General features: G+C 39.4%; 1 protein-coding gene across 8 annotated transcripts in view; it reads left to right on the forward strand.

Annotated features, from left to right (window-relative positions):
* The first annotated feature begins 21,453 nt into the window (after positions 1 to 21,453).
* Positions 21,454 to 22,921, forward strand: part of ptprfb (protein tyrosine phosphatase receptor type Fb) — a 224,462-nt gene continuing 222,994 nt past the window's right edge. For all 8 annotated transcript variants that reach the window (XM_073848873.1, XM_073848876.1, XM_073848878.1 and 5 more), the window contains exon 1: positions 21,454 to 21,729. The gene's annotated coding sequence lies outside the window, so the exon portion shown is untranslated. The remainder of the gene's footprint in view (positions 21,730 to 22,921) is intronic.

Here is a 22,921-nt window from a genome sequence, read left to right on the forward strand (position 1 = left end):
CTTTCAAAATTTATTGCTCAGTTGAGAGCTGGTACTTTCTAATTTGGTGGTGTTGTGACATTCCCTATTTTTTTTTTAGGAGTTCATTTTGCATTTGGCCATTTAAAAAAAAAAAAAAGACAATTTTTTTTTTTTATTGGCTGCTTTCATTTTTTTTAGGGTAAGGGCAGAGTGTGTGAAATGGATTTTGATCTTTTGGCATTTACTCTTTCACCAACGACTGAAGTTTTTAATCGATGCAAGAAGAAAGAGTTGTTGTTAATTGCTGAGTTTTTCAATGTCAAGGTAACTAGGGGTGCTGTGAAAGCGGTTATCAAACAGGAGTTATATAATGAGTTGGTGAGTACAGGTGTTTTACCCTCTGAAGAAGATGTGGTAAGAGAAGAAACTTCTGCTTCAGGCATTCTTGTTCCTCCTGTGTCTCAATTAGATCCACTGACTGCAATTAAGTTAAAAGAACTTGACTTGGAGCTTAAAAGGCAAGAACATGATATTAAAGTGGTACAGCTCCGTACTCGTGAGGTTGAGGCAAATAGAGACATTAAGCTTAAAACGCTTGAGTTGGAAGCAGCTGCTTTAAACAGGAAGCCTCCTGTTCCTCGCCCACGCACTAGGGTTTCTTCCTCACCAACGTTTCAGCATGTCCAGTCACAATCTAGTACATTTAACTTTGATGCTGTAAGTAGTGGCCAGCCAAATTTTGACATTGTGAAGTATGTAAAATTAGTTCCTCCTTTCAGAGAATCGGAGGTGGATTCATACTTCATTGCTTTTGAACGAATTGCTGCTAAGTTAGAATGGCCAAAAGACATGTGGGGGCTTTTGCTCCAGTGTAACTTAGCAGGTAAGGCCCAGGAAGTCTGCTCTTCTCTTCCAATTGAGCAGTCTCTTGATTATGAGATTATCAAAGCTGCAGTGTTGAGAGCTTATGAATTGGTTCCCGAAGCGTACCGCCAGCGGTTCCGAAACTTAATGAAAACAGCCAAACAGACATATGTAGAGTTTGCACGAGAGAAGAAATCCCTTTTTGAGAAGTGGTGTTTCGCAAATAAAGTGACTAGTTTTGAGCAGTTACAGGAACTTGTTTTACTTGAAGATTTTAAAAACTGTGCACCTGAACCTTTAGTTGTCCACCTGAATGAGCAAAAGGTAATCACGCTTCCTGAAGCTGCTGTAATAGCAGATGAGTTCGTACTTACACATAGGACCATATTCCCATCTTCACGTCAGTCTAGGAGACCGTATGCTGAGAGGTATGCAGAGAAGGAAACTCCTAATGTGTCCAGAGAAGTTACAGACAAGGGTCGTAAGGCTGATGCAAAACCCTCTAGTGGTAAACGTGTGTGTTTCTACTGTTTAGACCCAGGTCATCTAATTTCCGATTGTAGAGCATGGAAACAGAAAAGTGTGACTGGAAAAACTAAAAGTGTAGGTTTTGCCCAAGCTGTTGTCGCCCCTGAAACTTCTATGCCAACTGAGAGTACAGGGTATGAACCTTTTCTGTTTACTGGTTCTGTTGCTCTTGGTGCTGACTCCCCAAGAAAGTCTGTCTCAATACTGAGAGATACAGGAGCAAGCCAATCGTTCATTCTAGCAGACATTTTGCCATTCTCAGCAGAAACGTACTCCGGTACTGATGTTTTGGTCCGGGGAATTGAGTTAGGATGTGTAAAAGTGCCAGTGCATGTGGTTCATCTTAAGTCTGATCTAGTTACAGGTACTGTTCTTCTTGGGGTGCGATCCGAGCTGCCTGTAGAAGGAGTAAGCCTTATCCTTGGAAATGACTTAGCAGGTGGTAAGGTCTTCTCATTTCCTATTGTTGTTGATACACCAGAGCCCTCTGACTCTGACGTTGCCGTTTGTTTTCCTTCTGTGTTCCCTGCTTGCGCAGTAACCCGTGCACAGGCACAGAAGTGGGAGGAGGAGGTCAATCTTGCTGACTCATTTTTGAGCCCAGCCAAAAACCCGGTGGAGTGTACTCTATCCATTGAACCGCCAGTAGCTCCTGATGTTTCTGTGAACTCTAATTTAAGAGTGGAGGCTTTAAAGTTTAGCAGAGAACAGTTAAGTGCAGCCCAGAAGTCCGATAAGTCTCTAGCTTCCTATATCGAAGCAGCTGTTCAGTCAGATGACCTGCCTGATGCTAGAATAGCTTTAGTTTGGGAAGACGGGGTTTTGATGCGTCATTGGAGGCCGCATGGGGCTGATAAAGCTTTGACTGTCCGTCAAATTGTTGTGCCTTCTGATTGTCGTTCCCAGGTATTGCAGCTGGCCCATGAGCACCCTCTCTCTGGTCATCTTGGGGTTAACAAAACCTACAAACGAATTTCCCAATACTTCTTTTGGCCTGGCCTGAAGTCTAGTGTTTCCAACTTTTGCCGATCGTGCCATGTCTGTCAGCTTGCTGGTAAGCCGAATCAGACCATACCTTCTGCTCCCCTCCATCCAATTCCGGTAATGGGTGAGCCTTTTGAACGTTTGATTCTGGATTGTGTTGGTCCACTGCCAAAATCTAAATCAGGGCACCAATACATTCTAACACTGATGTGTACTGCCACTCGTTTTCCAGAAGCTGTCCCTCTTCGCACTCTCAAGGCCCATGCTATAGTTAAGGAGGTGGTGAAGTTTTGTTCAACGTTTGGATTGCCCAGAGTGGTTCAAACAGATCAAGGTACTAACTTCACCTCAAAACTCTTTGCTCAAATATTGAGGGAGTTAGGGGTTGCTCACAAGATGTCCAGTGCTTACCATCCAGAGTCTCAGGGTGCTCTGGAACGTTTTCATCAAACCCTTAAGTCAATGTTGCGTGCATATTGTGTAAGTACGGGCAAAGACTGGGTTGAGGGTTTGCCAATGTTAATGTTTGCGGTAAGAGAAACGGTGCAAGAGTCACTGGGGTTCAGCCCTGCTGAACTTGTTTTTGGTCACATGGTCCGTGGACCCTTGAAATTGCTAAGTGAGCAGTGGTTGTCAAAAGACCCAGTGTCTAGTAATATTTTGGACTATGTAAGTGCTTTCCGTGAACGTCTTCATAAGGCTTGTGAGATAGCAAAGTCCCATTTAGCAACGGTTCAGTCCAAGATGAAACTACGGCATGATAAGACCTGTGTCAAACGCAGTTTTCAACCTGGTGAACTGGTTTTAGTCTTACTTCCTGTTCCGGGGTCAGCATTACAGGCTAAATTCCAGGGCCCTTATGTTGTGGAGAAAAAACTTACAGACACTGATTATGTAATCTTGACTCCAGATCGTAAGAAAAAGAGTAGAGTGTGTCATTTGAATATGCTGAAGGCTTACGTCAAGAGTGACACTGCAAAAGAAACTCCTGTGTGTGATTCTGTGCCTGCTGTTACTGTGCTGTCTTCTGCATATTGCCCTCTGGAGGATAACCTGGTGGGAAATGAAGAACGTATGAGCTGTGTCCGTCTTAACAACTCTGCGGTACTGAGTGACTTGGACTCGTACCTTGCCCACTTACCCGAGAACCAACGTACAGATATAATTCAGTTGATCGGAAAGTATGACCATTTGTTTTCTGGTGTTCCACGCCAGACTACCATCCTCACACATGACATTGAGGTTGGTGATTCTCCACCAATTAAGCAACATCCATATCGTGTCAATCCTCATAAACGAGAGATAATGAAGTCAGAGATTGAGTATTTGTTACAGCATGGTTTTGCTACACCCAGCCAGAGCCCCTGGAGCTCACCGTGCCTGCTCGTCCCAAAGTCTGACCTCTCTTATCGCTTTTGTACAGACTATCGCAAAGTGAATAGTGTCACTAAGCCAGACTCTTTCCCTCTTCCTCGAGTAGAAGACTGCGTGGATAGAGTTGGTTCGGCTCGATTTGTCACGAAGTTAGACCTTTTAAAGGGATACTGGCAAGTGCCTCTTACGCCTCGAGCCTCAGAAATCTCTGCTTTTGTTACCCCCGATAACTTCTTGCAGTATTCTGTTATGGCGTTCGGAATGCGAAATGCCCCAGCCACCTTTCAACGTCTAATGCACAAAGTGTTGTTAGGGGTGACTAATTGTGAGGCTTACTTAGATGATGTGGTGATCTATTCAGACAGTTGGGAGAGCCATTTGAGCAGTCTGAATCAAGTTTTTAACAGATTATCAGATGCATCTTTGACTTTGAACTTAATGAAGTGTGAATTTGCAAAAGCAGTGGTTACCTACCTTGGTAAAAGGGTTGGTCAAGGGTCAGTAAGGCCTGTTGAAGAAAAAGTTGCTGCCATACTGAACTTTCCCTCTCCCACCAATAAAAGAGAACTGAGAAGGTTTTTAGGTATGACTGGGTACTACCGAGGCTTCTGCAAAAACTTTGCTACCGTGGTTGCCCCTTTGACTGATCTGCTCAGTACCTCAAAGAAATTTGTGTGGAGTCAGGATTGTAACTACGCTTTTAATGCTGCAAAAGACTTGCTGTGTCATGCCCCAGTTCTCTCTGCTCCTAACTTCTCTTTACCCTTCAAGCTGCAGGTGGATGCAAGTTTGTCCGGTGCGGGTGCTGTTTTGTTACAAGAGGATGTAACTGGTGTAGAACATCCTGTGAGTTACTTCTCCAAGAAGTTTACAAGGTGTCAAATGAAGTACAGTACTATTGAGAAAGAAGCTTTGGCCTTACTCTTAGCACTGCAACATTTTGAAGTTTACCTGGGTGGTAGCTCTAATCCAGTGGTGGTCTATACCGATCACAACCCCTTAGTATTCCTAGGTAGAATGCAGAACTCTAATCAACGACTGATGCGCTGGTCTCTCATTACCCAGGAGTACAATCTAGACATCCAGCATCGAAAGGGGGTGGAAAATGTTGTAGCTGACGCACTTTCCAGAGTGTACAGTAGGGATAACTGAGATGTAAATGGTACATTTAAAGATGGTTGTAAAAGTAGTTTATTTTAATTACAAACACTTTCATGAGTACTGTTTGTAATTTATGGATGGGGGTGTTACGTCCAAGGACGTATTAATTTGTTATTGTGTCTGGGGTAGTTGTTCTCTATGCTCTGTGTCTTCTGCTCTCCAGGTTTCTCTCTCTCCCTCTCTCTCTCGCTCTACCAGGGCGCTGATTGCAGCTCCAGCTGCAGAAGGTTAACACCAAGGAGGGAAGCAGCTTAAAAGCAGAGATCAACAGTCAGCTGATGAGAAGTTCTCCAGAGCTGTCGGGTGTCCTGCTTAGTACAATTTGTTGTTGAGCTTCACCTTTACCATCATAACCGGTTGTACCTTACTTTCCATTTCTATTAGTTGCTAAGATTGTTGCTGAATGTGTAAAGGTTAAAGTTGAATTAACAAGCTTAACTTCCTACCCAAAGCACTGTGGCTTTGAGTGTTGCAGATTCATACTCATGTGCAGGTAGATACTGACATGCCTTCAGCTTATGGTACATCAGTATCATTCCTCTTCTTCTTGTATGTGTTATATTGTCACTGAAGATTGTTTTCTCTTTTTGTTCTTCTCAGGGGAACCGTAAGGAGGTGCCCGGCCTTTTTATTTATTGTAACCCCCATTTTTCTCCTGTTTTTTCAGTTAGTCAGGGAGTGAGTGTAAACTTTTGTTGTTGATTTGTTTTTGTTTTGTGAGATTATTAAGTCGAACCACTCCTAAGATAGAGGGGAATTTTTGTTTGTTGTTTTCTTGCCTGGCTGCTCCTGAACTTATGTTCCCCTCCTTGTTTGATTACTTTGTTGAAATAAAAAAAAGATTATAAAGATAATTGTTGTCTTTGTGGTACGGCGGCAGGACCCCCGACTTAAAAGCTCATTTGCATAATGCTACGTTTCTTTACCCCCTAGACCCTGTGTGGGACGTAACATAGTACAATCATTAAATATAGTTGTACAAAATATGTGTTTCAGGATTTTTTTTACTTTAGACTGAGAACAGTACAGACACAGTGGTATCATTGAAATACTGTAATGTGGAATTTACTGATAAAATAAATCTAGATTCAAATTTAGATTCAAAGTTTTAGCTGTTTTTTTTTTCAGCAGTGTACAGAATACAGTTTACAGTATACTGTACCCTGCTGAAAAAAAAAACTTCTAAAACCAGCCTAGGCTGGTTGGCTGGTCTTAGCTGGTTTTAGCTGGTCTCCCAGCCTGGTCAGGATGGTTTTAGCTGGTGGTTTCCCAGCCTGACCAGACAGAAAAGTGGCCAATACCCCTCTAAAACCAGCCTGCTGACCAGCTATGACCAGCTAAAAACAGCCAAACAGCCAAGGCTGGTTTTGGATGGGGTTTTTTTTCAGCAGGGCTAATTTGTGTACCAACATTCTTTATACATTTTTTTTTTTTTTTTTTTTTTACCAGGGTAGCCATTAACTCATTAAAAGCCCAAAAGCAATAACATAAAAATGACATCTTGCATTCAGTAATGTTGAATATGAAAATGTGTTCTGTAAAAGAGGTACATAGGGCCATAGAAACAATATCTGATAAAGAATTAAATATGACATCCATAGATACACAGTTAAAAAAAAAAAAAAGGTACTGCAGAGGTACAATTTTGTTCCTGGGCAACAAAACATAAAGGTACACAATGGGTCCTTATTTTACAATTATGTACCCAAAAAATTGTACCCTTGGTAACACCCCAGTGACAACTTGTACCCTAAAAGGTATAGTTTTGTTCCTTTTTTTCTGAGAGTGTAGTGTAGTCCATCTGGGTCATATTCTGCGGTAACTGGTGTCAAATGATCTATCCTGAAACATGCACTATTTTCCATAAAAGCTATGCTTCAAGGGTAATGCAACAGTTACTTATCATTTTAAGCAGATGTATCAACTGATAGTTTAATCTTTGTAATGAAATGTATGCACACTCAACTCAGATGTAATGTGCGAGTTGCATTTTGAAATAGTAATACTTTGATGTTAAGTTGTGTCATTTTGAAAAGGTGATTTAAGTTCAATGAACAAATTATCTTTGGCTTATGTGTATTGTATCCAAGCATTTGAAAAATGTGTTAAGTGGTTTGAAAAATGTGCATTTTGATCATTGGTTGTGTATTATGTGTCTAGAGTTTTGAAAAATTACATTACGGTTCTGTTATTAGTGCAAAAACGATTGTAAAAAACTGTAAGTGATAACTTAGATATTTGAATTGATTCAACTTAAAATTTGAAGGCAACAAGGTCACAAATTAGTTTAAGGTTACTTAAATTTTTTTCTCAGTTTTTCAGCTGAGAAACCAGGGGCCCCATTCCCAGTTTACTCAAAACACAAATTGTTTTTTTTTTTTTTTTAACAGTGTAGAAAATTTGATTTATACATGTCCAAAGCCTGCTACAGCCAGGTTCATAAATTTTGCTTAATTAATTAATTAATTAAAATGTTAATTTATTATTAACATGTATTGCTAAGAATGGTTCTCAAAAGTCTTCTTTTTTTTTTTTTTTACACCGTTAGATTCCAGATTTTCAAATAGTTGTATCTCGGCCAAATATTGTCATATTCTAACAAACCTTACATCAATGGAAAGCTTATTTATTCAGTTGGTGTATACATCTCTCTTTTTTAAATTGACCCTTATGACTGGTTTTGTGGTCCAGGGTAACATATTACAGCTAAATCTTTACATTTTGAATATCTCTCTTTGTATCACTCTATAAATCAGAAAATACTGCAGCCAGAAAAAAAAAAAAAAAAAAAAAATCACCATTTCTTAGGAATAAATAATGAATAGATTGGTTATGTACAGTAAGTGCTACTCATTTTAAGAAATTGGAGGCATTTACAGATGTATATTGTAACTGAAATCTTCAAATGCAAATAGAAATGCAATAAAATAAACTCTTAAAAATCTGTATTTTGGATATTTTTCAAACTAGTCTGAAACTACACTTTGTGAAAATCTCAAACTTGACCAATTCATTAAAAAACAATGTTATTTCCTTGTGGTGTCTTGCCTTAAATAAAAAAAAAACTCACATTCCCTGGTGTCACCTGAGAACTGGTGTGTGCCAAACTTATCTATCTGCTTCCACAGGAGCAATTTGGCCCAGCAGGCAGTGGTGTGAGAGCGAGGGGGAGTGTTCCCCAAGGCATGGTCAAATCAGCAACTGCGCACAGGATGTGATCCTTGCTTTACTCGCAGAGGGCATGGAGCAGGACACGAGGAGATGGAGGACATTAACAAAGCGTGAAATTAAAGCCATCGTACAGCAGTAAGGCAGGTCCCACCTCTCGGGGACCTGCCTTGGACCGTGCTGGGGTAATAGAGCCTGCCCTATTACTGTAATGATCTGTGGAGAGAGGACGAGGGACATGGGATGGAGATCTGAAAGGGATACTAATCATATGCTCATACGGGTGAAAGCTGGACAAGCTGTGTAAGCCCCTAGTGAGCCGATGAGCATCATGAACAGGTGAAATCCGATTAGTGCTTGTATGTGTGATGGTTTTTATTTCTCTATACATTTTTTTCTGTTATGTCAAATTAACAATAAAGATTCTTTTCATTACCCTGCCAGCATTTTCACTATAACATGACAAATTACTATTTTAGCAACATATTTTTATATTTTTCATTACTTTTAAATAAAAATTGTTCCCACTTTACATTAGTTGGCCTTAACTACTTAAAAATGTACTTACATTTAAACTGATCATTTGGTACTATGTACTTATTGTGTACATACATGTTTTTACATTGTACTTAAATATTTTTAAAAACCTATATGTAATTATATTTGTAATTAATTTCTGTAATTACCACTGTTGACCCATCCCTTACACCCTAACCCACCCTTAAACCTACTCATATACCACCAAACCTGTCACTAACCTTACCCATATCCCACCTTAACAGAAGCAAAAGTGTTTTGCAATGCAATATGACCACATTAAGTACATTGTACTTATTTTTTGATGTAAGTACATAGTTAAGGCCACCTAATATAAAGTGTGACCAAAAAAAATAATCATTAAATGCAACTATGCAGAAACCTGCAAAAAACAAAAACAAAAAAAACAGGAAATTATACCATAGACTATTATATCATGACTTTATGCTTTCTGGTAAGTAAAAAATCAGATAATATAACCTTTTTATTAGATAAATCTAACAGTAATTTTATTATTACTGTTAGATTTATCTAGATACCATTACCTATTTTACTTTAAAACCGCACATTAACAATACATCCCAAAACTCTTAATGTTTAAGTTTGAAAAGCATTCAAAGACATAATTTAACAACACTGTTCAAGTTCTGTGCTTTTTAAACCAATCACATTTGATCCGTTACAGGGTTGAGAAAAAACCTTGAAAATAATACAAGTTAATGCCTGTAGTGAGAAAAAATTTTTTTTTTTTTTTTGGAGGTTTGATATGTTCCCAATGATGTGAGGTATTTAGAAAATGAATCACATGTAGTTACAAAAAATGTATATTCCAAGTTAAAATGTTACTAAATTCCAGAAATTACCCAAAATCAAAGAATGTAAGATATAGTATTGTGACAAAACACTGGCTTTAAACTTTCTCACACTGGCCCCAGGTCATCAGGCCACCCTTGTGTTTCTGGTGCAGCAGTATAAACAGCAACCAATAATAATTCTTAACTTGATTTGGAAAAATCAGTTTTCTCTTTATGTGTATCTGAGGGTTGCAGGCAAAGTTAAATTTGACAACCAAGAAGCAATTATTGTCTGCTGGCCATATCTGGGAATGGTATTGGCCTTAATTGCATTTCATTGTGGTGCTGAAAATTACAGACCTGACCACTTTACTTCACATTTTATTACTTTGTGCTAAGCCTGTTCTGCATTTTCTCTCTTTAATACAATATATAATTTCAAGTATGATTGTAATTCCCCACCAAACCAGCAAAATCCATTTGATAACTGAAGGGACAACAAAGTCAGTAGGGTTCAATGTTGTTTGTTGTTGGACCCCATTGACATTTATCATAAGATGCAGTTTGTTGGACTTTGTTTCAGCCCAGTGTTGTTTTCAGGCAGTGTGAGAGCTGAGCGGATTTCTTTTGTGCAATGAGTTTTGTGTTTGTAGCTGTGCGTGTGGTGGGACACTGACTACGTTTACATGGACACCAGTAATCTAATTAATGACCTTATTCTGAATAAGACAATAATATGATTAAGCTGTTTACATGAGTGGCTTTTAGAATATTCCTTTCATGTTCCCGTTTTACATGTTATAGTACATAGATCGATTAATGACACACATCATTGGGTCCACACGCGACACTATCAGTTCATCTTCCTTATAGATTTTTGGATGTTTCGGTTTTAATTTTACAAAAAGCTTGAAGTGGCACTGGACATATGCAACAAATATTTTAGAATGTGTGAGTTAAAATTTGCCGTGGTCGCATTTGTGCGAGTGCATGCTGTGCTGCTCCAAAGCGTCTGCTCCATACAGCGAGCATTTCAGAGCCAGTCAGTTTTTAGGAAAAAAAAAAAAAAAACACGCAAGCACAGTCACTGAAAGCCAGTTTAGTTTTACTTTTTTGTTTGTTTTCATTTTGAAAACCCTGTTATCTTTGCCGTTTACCTCACATTACGCTTTGGAGGCTTTCATTTATATTTTTTTATTAATTAATTTGATTACACAGTGTTTGCGCGCCCTGTAATAAATTGTTTAGTCGGCATATAACACAGCATGCGATGGAGTCCATTCCTCGTCTTATTAGTTTTTGTTAATAAATGCTACATAAGCTAGTTTTATTTTATTGTTGTTATGCTGTTTAAATAACAAATCCATCTTTTAAGAATTTGTTTCAATCTTAAAATTGATAGGTGTAGCCTATATATGTAAGCAAAACCAAGATCATGAATTCGAAAGTAAAAGTGAAAAGCATCCTAAGATTTTCCAATAGCGGAAATCCCGTTCACAAAATTAAAATCACAAATAATACTAATGAAAAAGAACTGGTTGAATGTTAAATACGTTTTCATAAAACTATAAATTATGATAACAGACGAACTATTTATCAGCAATGAGCATTGATTAATCCCATGTTGTAGCAAAAAAATAAATAAATAAAAATGAAACCAAAGCATATGCATGTGCGACCAACTGAGAACGTTATGCAGCGTTCCAGGCAACACGTTACCCGTGTTTTTCCATAACTTCTACCTGTGAAAGTGCACTGGAAAGGCAGTCAAACCCGTGAATTCCCATCCGCGAACTCGTACTAGATCGACGCACTCCCAGTTCCGAGTTCTGACGTGACATAGCCCGCGAAACAACAATAAAGCCTGTAGGGGTGCGGTGTTTATGCAAGTGGCACACGGTGGGAAAATAGAGTTTAGGACAATATAACGTTGCAGTCAAATTATTAATAATATAAAAATAATAAATGCTTGGCGTGACTTGCCTGGAATGCTAAAGTCCTGAGTCATGGTTTGAAGACGTGATTTACGAGCTCAAAAACCTGCCTGGAACGCAGCATTAGTGTGTATCCTGTCGCAAAATGTGGCGAAAAGTTAATAGTGTGATTAAGGTGTGTACACATGTCTTCCATAATGCGACTAAAATAGGAATACTCCACCTGTCTTAATTCGATTTGTGTTTACTTCGATTATGACTTTAGTCGGATTAAATTAATCAAAAATCTCAGTTTACATGGTTGCTTCTTAATCAGAGTATTGTCTTAATCGCATTAAAATCGGAATATTGTTGTCCATGTAAACGTACTCACTGAGCGTGGAGCTGTAATAAAGGCTCGCTAATGACCCTGGTGTAAGGTCCAGCACTAGAACATCACAACAACAGAGCTGCTGTCAGCTTCTCTTTGCAAATGCTTACTCTCCCTTAATGGAACATCTGAGTCAATAAAAACAATCATCACACTCATTGCCACTGAAAGCCAGGAAATCATTTTAGCTACTCAAAGAAAGCAAGCCCACGGTGCATAATCTATCGCTTCAGAAATGAGCACTTCGCTTTGCTATTCTGGTCAAGTATGTGTTGAGGCTTGGTGTTAGACGCCTAATGTTATTTGTGGCATTGTGGTTAAAAGTTATTATGTACAGTTGGAATCTGCTTTCATGATCTCTATCCTTCACAGCGAAGATTTTCACCAAATTCTTTCCTCTCTAATGAACCTCGCGCAGTGTCCACTCAATAAACCGACAACATGGGGTTTCGTTTTGCCAATGAGGGTCAATAGCTGGACAGCGTGTCTCCAAGTGCCTTCTCTTTTTCAAGACGTTAATGGAGCTCAGCCAAGACCCACAGAGCAGTCCCAGGGGTCGTTCCCAGATATCCGCAATGATACCCAATCTGGCCCCATTAACGCTCTCTCCACCCATCAAAAACATGACTTCACGAATGCAGAATTAAAAATTAACCATCTCATATCCATTTGCTGATGGCTCCCACAAAAGAAAATGAAAAAGCAGATTCCCTCAAGGCTTTCTGGAGAAGAAATGACTCCTGCAACCCTATATGTAGAGGAAAGTCTGACAGTGATAACAGGAACAGAACGGATGAAGTTACTTAAACAGACACCAAAGGTACTCAACTAGAACTTTGTGTAATGGCTGTCAAATAAAAGAGTTGAGTAACTACGAGCAGCACTAACTTAGCAATGTGCCAAATGAGGTTCTCATTATATATAATATACAGTTACATACAGTATATTTGTTCCTACCATATTTTGAATGATATGCCTTTATACGCACTAAATTGGATTCCACTTCATTCCATTAAAAACAGCCAATTAAAGATGTTCCTCACCCACTCCACTGTCATCTTGCTCTTTTGCACCTCTACCATATTCTAGAAGTTATACATTCTTCTTCTTCTGACATCTTCCTCTCACATCAGCTGAACTGCTCATCTCACTGCCGGAACATTCTAGCTTTGATTTTTCAATAACATACCATCAAATTCCATATTTTTCAATTTCCTCCAGCCTACATCTCCTTGCTGTAAAGTTCTCTAGCTTTCCATTTCAGAATTTCAAACTATTATTTGGGTCAAAGACGTTAAGATGTCCATGTCAAAAGAAATTTACAAAAGTGAGTTCATGTCCATAGAAAGCACATTAAATCAAAGTGAAGTGTCTTCTTTTAAGGTTTCAAATACGTTTTTGGAGAATGTCAAATTGTGGTTGATATAATGTTACATTGTCATTCAGTGTAACACAATATTTATGTAAAAATTCAAACAACATGCTTATTCTGACTTGTATATATTAAATATATAAAAGAATAACAAATGGGCAAAACCTAGGATAGTGGCAAATTTAAAAAAAAATTGAATTACAACTTAGTATTTGGGGTGAAAATAGTTCATCTTTTAATATGTCATAAATTGATTTCTGTAGTAAATATGCCTGACAAGATTGTTACACTGAATTACAATTCATTTTTAGTGGGTATCTTCTGTAAATTAGGGAAAAATGTATGATATTTATTTTTTGCTCAGAAAATCAAAAACAACAATGCAATTAAGTTTAACAGAAAATTATTTGACCCATTTATATAAATGCATATTTAAATATATAATATATATATATATATTAATGTGAATATTATTTATTATTATTTTATTCTTGGCATGTTCTTGTCACATGCTTTAAGTCATACAATCACCATAAACAAAAACTACAAAAAATACTTCATTTTCCCAGTATGCTCTAAAATACTTGATTTTGATTGATCAATCACAGAATTTTGATGTCAAATATGTATTTAATTAATATGTTTTGTATATGACTGTTATTTGCGGTTTTATAATGTGATCCACCCCACATATTTACTTACGTTTGCATTAACACTGAAACATACAAAACTAAATGTACAGTTTTGTATCTGGCAGGCAGAGCTGGGGTTCCCTTCCAGGAACGTCGAGCTGCGTCGATACGCTTTGGGAACATCCCCAGCGTGACCACACTCTGAATCACGTGTATAATCCGTCCAATGGAATCGCATGACATCACTGGCGTGATGACGTCACCGACCAGGAAGCTTAAAAGCACGTTCGGTGAGAGCAGCGCTAGCTTTCTGCCTTTCAGCAAGCGCTCTGTGTCCTGTTACTCTCTGTTTTGTATGCACAATTGCATGCCCTTTTATTTAGGGAGTAACAGTTTGTCTTGTGTACAATGTCTGTCTCTAAGGGTGAAAGTTATAAGCAGCAACATCACAGGCCGTGTGTTCCTCCTTGCCCTCGTTTTATTACGGGTGAGGATACACACAGCTTGTGTGTTGTCTGTATGGGAGCGGAGCATGCAGCATCAGCCCTCGAGGGGGCTGGCTGCTTGCATTGTGAGCGCATGCCTTCGAGAGGTGAGCCTTCACTAGCGTTCCTCGCGGGTCTGGTCCCGCTTCCGCTGAGGCGGAGCGGCAATTGCACTCGTGGGGATCGCAATTGGATCTGGTAGCGGGTATGGAGACGGGCGAGTCCCTATCTTCTGCCTCACCTACCAGATCCATTGCCCGCTCGCTGGGGTCAAAACCCCGCTCTGCGGTTTCTTCCCCCCGGGGAGAGGGCGCGGCGCTCCTCTTATCTTCCTCCTTATCTGCGCTCCTCTTATCTATGTAGAGGGTGCCGATGAGGATTCACCCCCTCAATCTCCTCATACAGGGAAGCCCAGAAACAGAGCGTTGCCTCCCGTGCGCCCCCCATTGGGAGAGATCGTGGGTCTAGGCGGCGCTCTGGGCCGCGCCCTTCTAAGCCCAAGACTGACCTGAGGGTGGTCTTGCAGGCTAAGAAGGACTCGGCTAAAAGGCCCTGATGTCGTGGCCCAGGGCCAATGAGGACAGCCCCCTCTGGGGAAGAGCGGTTAACACCTCATCATACGGTGCCCATCTCTCCTCAGTGTCCTCAGAGGATCGTCTCGCCAACCCTGCTACCCTTGGTGCTTCAGGGAGCAGCGGTCCCCGGCGAGCATACTTCTCGTCTACCGCCCGTTATCGTAGCAGTACCGGGAAGCTCGCGACCTCTACAGAGGTCCCTTCAACAGCTGGTTGGGTGTTTTGCTGCCGGTCCACTGCTTCAGGACCCCATACCAGCTGCCTCTCTAACACCAGAGGTCAGCTTCGAGAGGCTGATTCCCTTAGTAGACTTTCTGGCAGCGTGGAAACTTCTGCCGAATGTGTCTCAATGGGTCCTGCGCACTGTAGAAAGGGGTTATCATATTCAGTTCGGTACTCCTCCTCCCAGCTTCAGCGGAGTTTTTCCCACTCTGGTGGGCCCCGAGCAGGCTCTGGTTATGGAACAGGAAGTAAACACTCTCCTGAGGAAGGAGGCCATCGAGGTGGTCCCTCCTCACGAACGAGAGTCCGGGTTCTACAGCCGGTACTACATTGTTCCCAAGAAGGTTACAGTCATGCGCCTCAAATTCCGTATGCTTACAGTCAAGCAGGTCGTGTCACAGACTGGTTTGTGACGATAGATCTGAAGGATGCCTATTTTCATGTCTCCACCCTTCCTCATCACAGGAGGTTCCTGAGGTTTGCTTTTGGGGGCAAAGCATACCAATATCGGGTTCTTCCTTTCGGCCTTGCACTCTCACCCCGCACTTTCACCAAGTGTCTGGATGCAGCTCTGGCTCCTCTGCGACTCCAGGGCATCCGCATACTAGCCTTTAGAAAAGATATCTGATCGTCTTCTCACTCTTAAGACTGCTTTTCTGTTAGCTATTACTTCCCTTAAGAGGGTTGGGGACCTTCAGGCCCTCTCAGTGGCCCCTTCTTTTCTAGACTTTGCGCCTGGTATGGCCAAAGCGTTCTTATATCCCAAGATGGGAAACCTTCCTACCGTTGCACCACGCCCTGTCGTACTACAGGCATTTCATCCTCCTCCCTTCAGGGAGTCCGGCCAGCAGAAGCTTAATTGTATGTGTCCAGTGCGAGCCTGTGGAGGAAGGCTGACCAACTTTCGGGCCTTTCTATTCAGGATATCTGTAACGCTGCGGGTTGGTCCACGCCCTTGACCTTTACTAGGTTCTATGGCCTAGATCTTCGAGTCTCTCCTGGCTCTTTTGTTCTCTCGCCCTAATCACAGGCAGAGACGTTTCCTCAGTATGGTGGCGTGGGCATCTCGTTCCCAAAGCGTCTCGATGCAGCTCGACGTTCCTGGAAGGGAACGAGACGCTGCATCTCGAGGCCATACTTCCGGCATCCCTGCAGCGCTTGCTTCATCCGAAAGCTAGTGTTGTTCTCACCGAACATGCTTTTAAGCTTCCTGGTCGTTGACGTCATCACGCCGGTGACGTCACGCGATTCCATTGGATGGATTATACACATGATTCAGAGCGTGGTCACGCTGGGGGCGTTCCCAAAGCGTCTTGACGCAGCGTCTCGTTCCCTTCAGGGAACTAGGGTTACATACGTAACCTAGAGATGATTTGACCATTAGATTTACAAAAATCATTTCAGTCATCAATCATCGTTTCAACATTGCATCAATTACTGCTAAACACATAAATTTTTAGTTGAATTATCACTCTGTAGGTTAACCGTATAGTATTACTATGTCTTTGAAAGGTTTGTCTTTCAAACACATTAAAATGCACAAATTCACTTTATTGCCATCTGATCCTCTTTCACAGAATATACTTGAAGTACCCCTGAAATTTTCAAAAAAATATTTTAATAATTAAGTATCACATTTTCATGTTCATGTTTCTCTGACATTGTTTATGGTCACATGACATACAGGTAAACAAATTATTTTTTTAAGTGTTTTATTTAGATTTTTTTATTATTTATTTTAATTTAACATCTTTATTATTTAAATTTGTATGATTTTTTTAATTATTAGCTTTTCATTACACTCATTAAACATTGACATAATGTGACATTTAACACACTTCATGTTGCTAATAACAATGAATGGAATATATTTTCTTACTCATTTGTATTTTTATATCAATATGGTACAAGGTTATCCTATTTAAATCAATGTGATAAATGAGATGGGTCAAAACTAATCTAAAAGTAGTCTGATTATATTACCTAAAATGTGTAATTTCATTACTAACTACGATTTTTGTCATGTTATTTGGAATCAGTAACAGATAACAATTTGTAAGTAATCTTCCCAGTACTGCCACTGGGTTAAGGGATATAAAAATCAAATTATTTTTTCGAGAAAATTATAAAAGTGCAAATCTATACAAATATGAAGTTAAGTAATAGCTACGCATAAACAATGAGACCAGGCTGTTGTGCTAAATATTTATAGATTATGCATGACTCTTTTTTTTTTTTTTTTGGACAGAAGTGATGGTTTAGAGTTAAAAGCCTTCATGAAAGACATTAACTAATGGACTGAAATCATGTGTATTATTGTGTGTGTGTGTGTGTGTGTGTGTGTGTGTGTGTGTGTGTGTGTGTGTGTGTGTGTGTGTGTGTGTGTGTGTGTGTGTGTGTGTGTGTGTGTGTTTTCATATGAAGAAACAAACTAATTTACATTTTGGATTGCCTAAGGGTGAGTAAACTTCTGGCATAGTTTCAAATTGGGATGAACTATTCCCATATCAATCCCTGGACTCTTTCTTCTCACAGTATAAAATAATTTTTATTAAATGCATTTTTAGTGTGAATTTATTCAGGTAAGTAGCCAAGCAACAAGTGGGACAGTGAGTCAGCAGACTTGATGATTGATTGAATTGGTACATAGTGACAACCTTCACATTCATAATTGAAAACAAAAGTTATAGAAGCTATAGAAGAACATTTGAAGCAGAAAGCTTAAAAACATCATCTGTGAGTCCTGTCATGGCTACAGTAACATAGTTTTCATTCTTAAAATGTCCCAAACTATTAGATAAAAGGATCCTCCATCACACGGACAGCTTTCTCAGGGGAGCAAATCCCACTAGATGGAATTGATTAATATTTCACATTTCAAAATCACCAACAGTACATCTTAATCCTGAGGTGTGGCAGGCCTTACCTCTCAAGAGTGTTCTGCTTTCCATTTCATAGCCAGCCTTTAAGTGAGCTTACCGGTTCAGCTACTGCTGGGGGATTTCTGAGAGGTCACCAAAACAACCATAGCTGGACCGGAGTGCTGAAATACAATGCAGCTTTGTTATTTTGATGCCATTATGCTATATGGTAGATCTGGCCAGATATTTACGCACAGATATGTATGATGATGCCACCATATTGTAAGATATGTTACCTGCATATGACACAATGTTCAAGTACCTTCTTTGAGACTTGACCTTGGTTGTATTTTCATCTAGAATTGTATGCATTTTTCATGTCTAGCCAAGATAGTTACTCTGCAATATTCAGCAGCCAATAAATAAGTGTTTCCTTCCAATTTCTTCCAAGCTACATTATCTATTTTACTGGGCATATTTTTATACTCCATTTTTAACAAATAAACACCATAAAACCCACTAAAATGGCTCTGTCTTAAATTAAAAAAAGATGTAATGGATTCCTTTTAGAAATGTGTCAGATTACTCTAATGTCAATCCATTATTCACTGTCTCTTGCTTCAGAATTTGAAACTCAGCAAATGAGAACTGAGGAAAAAAAGGAGTACAAGTGTAGAAAATTGTTTCTGCATCACGTATTAATATCTGAGTGTGCTGAATCTATCTGGCCCATTAATGACAAATGCATAGACTGCTGGACTTGATATGTTTCTTAATTTCAAGTATTAAAAGTGAATCATTCTTTTGGAAGGAACATTATTCTCGCCACCTGTAATTATGATGGGAATTCATTAAATATTTTAGATTATTATATGTGACCCTGGACCACAAAACCAGTCTTAAGTCGCTGGGGTATATTTGTAGCAATAGCCAAAAATACATTGCATGGGTCAAAATTATTGATTTTTCTTTTATGCCAAAAATCATTAGGAAATTAAGTAAAGATCATGTTCCATCAAGATTTTTTTTTGTAAAATTCCTACTGTAAATATATCAAAATGTAATTTTTGATTTGTAAAATGCATTGTTAAGAACTTAATTTGGAGAACTTTAAAGGTGATTTTCTCAGTATTTTGATTTTTTTGCACCCTCAGATTCCAGTTTTTCAAATAGATGCATCTCGGTCAAATATTGTCCTATCCTAACAAACTATACATCAATAGAAAGCTTATTTATTGAGCTTTCATATGATGTATAAATCTCAGTTTTGTAAAATTTAACCTTATGACTGGTTTTGTGGTCCAGGGTCACATATATTGTTTAATTATAATTGTTTTAATTATAATTTAACTTAAATTATATAACAAAGGTCTTCAACTCTGCTCCTGGGGACCCATTGTCCCGCAAAGTTTATTCCAACTTGCTTCAGCATACCTGGGGCCTCATTTATAAAGACTTGCGTAGAAACCATCCTTGATTTTATCTAAGAACTTTTCTGATTTGAACGTAAGAGCGATTCAGAGAAAACGAACGTACCACGAAATCCATGCATACGCCAGTCATTCGGTTATAAATCACAAATGATCGTGGAATTGTGTGCAGCTGAATGTTCCGCCGTCGAAACGCCCCTGCTTAATTAATTAACATATAAAATGAGCTCATTCCTAAAGCAAAAACTCTGTGACAATGGCAAGTAAAAAGGAGCGCAAGAAATCAAATTATAGTGAGGCTGAACTATCTGCAATACCAGGCATTACCACAAGGAAACGGTCGCACGCCAAGCTGGAATCTGATGTGGAGATAAGTACTTTTCCACGTCAAAGACGGTTTTTATAAATCTGTACTTTGACGTGGATTTGATCGTACGAACACTCTAAGATCAAATCAGTGCGTAAGAAAGTTTTATAAATGAGGCCCCTGCTTGTATATTTTCAAGCAGTCCTGAAGAGCTTAGGTGCTTCAGGTGTGTTTGAATAGGGTTGGCGCTAAATTCTGCAGGACAGTGGGTCCCCAGGAGCAGGGTTGAAGACCTTGGTTATATAATAGAGGGTTTGCATTTACATCACAATTTGGTCAGTTACCCGGATGAGCAGCCATACTGGCTATACTTGGATGAAACAACAGCATGGATTGCCCAGATAATATACTACTGAATACAATGTTCTGCTAATTTATGGTGTCTAAACCACGGAAAAAAACATGTAAAAGCTGCTAAATCATATAGAGAAAGGCTTAGTAACTGGGAAAGGGCGCAATATTTTGACAAACTAAAGTTAATAGATGTTAAAGATGCTTACTGTCAGTAGTTTTTCCTGTTTTGTTCTGTTCTGTTTTCCTTGTGTTTTTCCCCTGTGTTTCTTGTGTAATTGGTTTAGTCCTTGTTTCCCCCCCTTTGGTTCATGTTTATTTGGTACAGTCTTGCCCATATTTGTACTTCCCCTCATTTGCTCGTTTGTACCCACACACTTTCTGTGTATAAATAGTCTTCAGTCTCTCACTCCCATTGTCTGGTGTTAATGTCTCATGGTGTTTGTTTGTGCCTCGGGTTTTGTTTTCTCCTCTGTTTTGTTTGTTTGCTTGTATTATTAATAAATAGTGTTTTGTTTTTGTTACCTCTGCTCCTCGTGTTTTCCCTGGCTCCTCGTCTCACCTCTGCACTTGTGAAACTTACCAGCAGAATTAAAATATTAGCCTAATTTTTCACCAGAAATTATAAGCACTAACATGAATATTGTCAAGATTCTTGCCCTGTAAAATCCTGTTTTAGTTTGGCCAACCACAAACGTTCCTCAGACAGTTTTTTTGCACTCTTCTCCTTGATTTGTTATGACTTTTGGCTGTCTATAATACTCCAAATGTTTTTCACAGTCCGAACGATTAGTACAGCCCAAAACATAATTATTAAAACATATTATTATAAAATAATTTCTTATTTTAAGCAGCAATAATCAGCAAAATATGCAAGTTTTCTTCGGTTTAGTGGCATTGTTTACGTTCAGTGCCGCCAATATGTATATTCAAATACATACGTAACACTGTGCCAGTGAACAATGTCAACTTTAATAATTTGACTGTTTTGTGTGTGTATGTTCAGGTATACCGTGTGTTATGGGGACAAATATAGCAATATCCAAAATCCTTGTCCTTGTGGGGACACTTTTTGGTCCCTATGAGGAAACAAGCTTATAAATCATACAGAATGAACATTTTTGAAAAGTTTCCTGTGAGGCATAGGTTTAGGTGTAGGGTTAATAAGTATAAAAATCATTACGACTATGGAATGTCCCCATAAAACATGGAAACCCAACATGTGTGGTGCGTGCAACAGGACTGGGATGATGATGATATTGTAATGTAATACATTAAAATTATAACATACTATCTTTGATTAAATGCATTTTATTTAGGTTAAATGTAATTTAATATCTGGATTGGTTTAGGTTAAACCCTACTAAATACCTATGTCTCATAAAGCGAGCACACTAATCTAAGCAGAGACTAATCTAATCGATTCGTGAACGGCCGAATGGTCACGAATGCTTCCGAAAACGCGCGCGAGCAACCTGTAAGCCAGCCAGGGAGGGAGACAGCGTGATTGAGGGGACTGTAGGCAGGCAGACCAGCAGAGAGTCTCCGACCGCTCTGGAGCAGAAGTCCGTGAGACACAAACTCTGGATTCACAACAATAGAAGCTTTTCCACTCTGCCGTAGTTATAGCAACCGGTCTCAATAACGGGATTATAACGGCCGCGTGGCACATTAGTAGAGGAAGAGTCGTTACTCTGTGGAATCAAAGAATTTTCCAGTCGATTTTAAAAGTGGATTTGTACGTGGCCAACTGAACCGGGTGAAACGAGCGGTTGCCGTGCACGGAAAGAAATGCAAACCGCGGCGGAACGGAGAGACGGTGAGTTCAGTGCGTTTCCTTCTTTATTCGGGCTTGTTCGTGACACTTGCTTTGCATAAAGCAGCACTTTTAAGGTTATTATTATTTGCATTAATGAACAAGCTTCTCAGCCACGAGGGTTGGAGTGATCGCGAAATTCTAGTATTTCTTAAGAGCAACTAACGGGCGAGTTGACGTCGGCTAAGCTAGTGTACGAGCTAACCGAGCGATTTAAAAACTTATAGATTTGTAGTTTAGGTTGGTTTACACACAGGACCATTGCAGATGAGTTCCTTTCTCAGAATAGCAAGTTATAAGCAAGGCTGACTATGTTTTCCTGCTTTGATTCTCATTTTAGTACCTCGTGGTCTAAGAGCAAGTGCAGGGCGCAACGTAACGTTAGTTCTGTCATGCAAATTAACTAACGTTAGTTAATGATGACTTAAGAAGTTCAACTATTGACCATATGTAGTCTATAATATCTGGCGTATTTTCTTCTAGAGTAAAAGACAAACATACAGAACAAGTGTCGCGGGACATATGTCACTAAGCTGCCTGTGCGAGAGCTCACTTCTTAAAAGATGCTTCATCTCATGTAAAATATGCCACATATTAGTGTTGTGCAATCGTGTCAATGTTTTGTTTACTTATGCATACATTTGAACTGATTCAGTCTGGTGTGATTATGAAAACGGCGTGTGGAAATTAATTCCAAACACGTACGTGGACAAGATTTAGTGCATTTTTTCAAGATGCCACCGTCTGTGGATGAGCGTGCATATTTTAAAACGCACACTCCCACATAGATGTAACGTTGTTATACAAACATATTGGTCTTTTTATGCAGTTTTAACCAAAACGTAGCCGTAGGCTGCCTTTAATGACGATGTCTGCTGAGTTCTGTATTTCTAATCGCATTAAAATCAAACATCGCTACATCGCATAATGAGTTTATACATGTTTCTAAATCGGAAGGCAGTTCAAACCAACTCTTATATCCATACCGCTCTGTTAGAAAGTATTATTTGATCTGTTTTAGGACATATTTTGGTGGGGCTTCTCAGAAATGTGTTAGTGAGATTTAAATGAGAAGTAAAGCTTGCACGTTAAAACGCTAGTTCATCCATAAATCAAAATGCTTTCATTATTTCCTCGAGCCAATGTTATTCTTACCTGTGCGACTTTATCGTTCCCTTGCCACAAACCGAGTTTT

Source organism: Garra rufa, chromosome 10 (genome assembly GCF_049309525.1).
Source record: "Garra rufa chromosome 10, GarRuf1.0, whole genome shotgun sequence".
Lineage (NCBI taxonomy): Eukaryota > Metazoa > Chordata > Actinopteri > Cypriniformes > Cyprinidae > Garra > Garra rufa.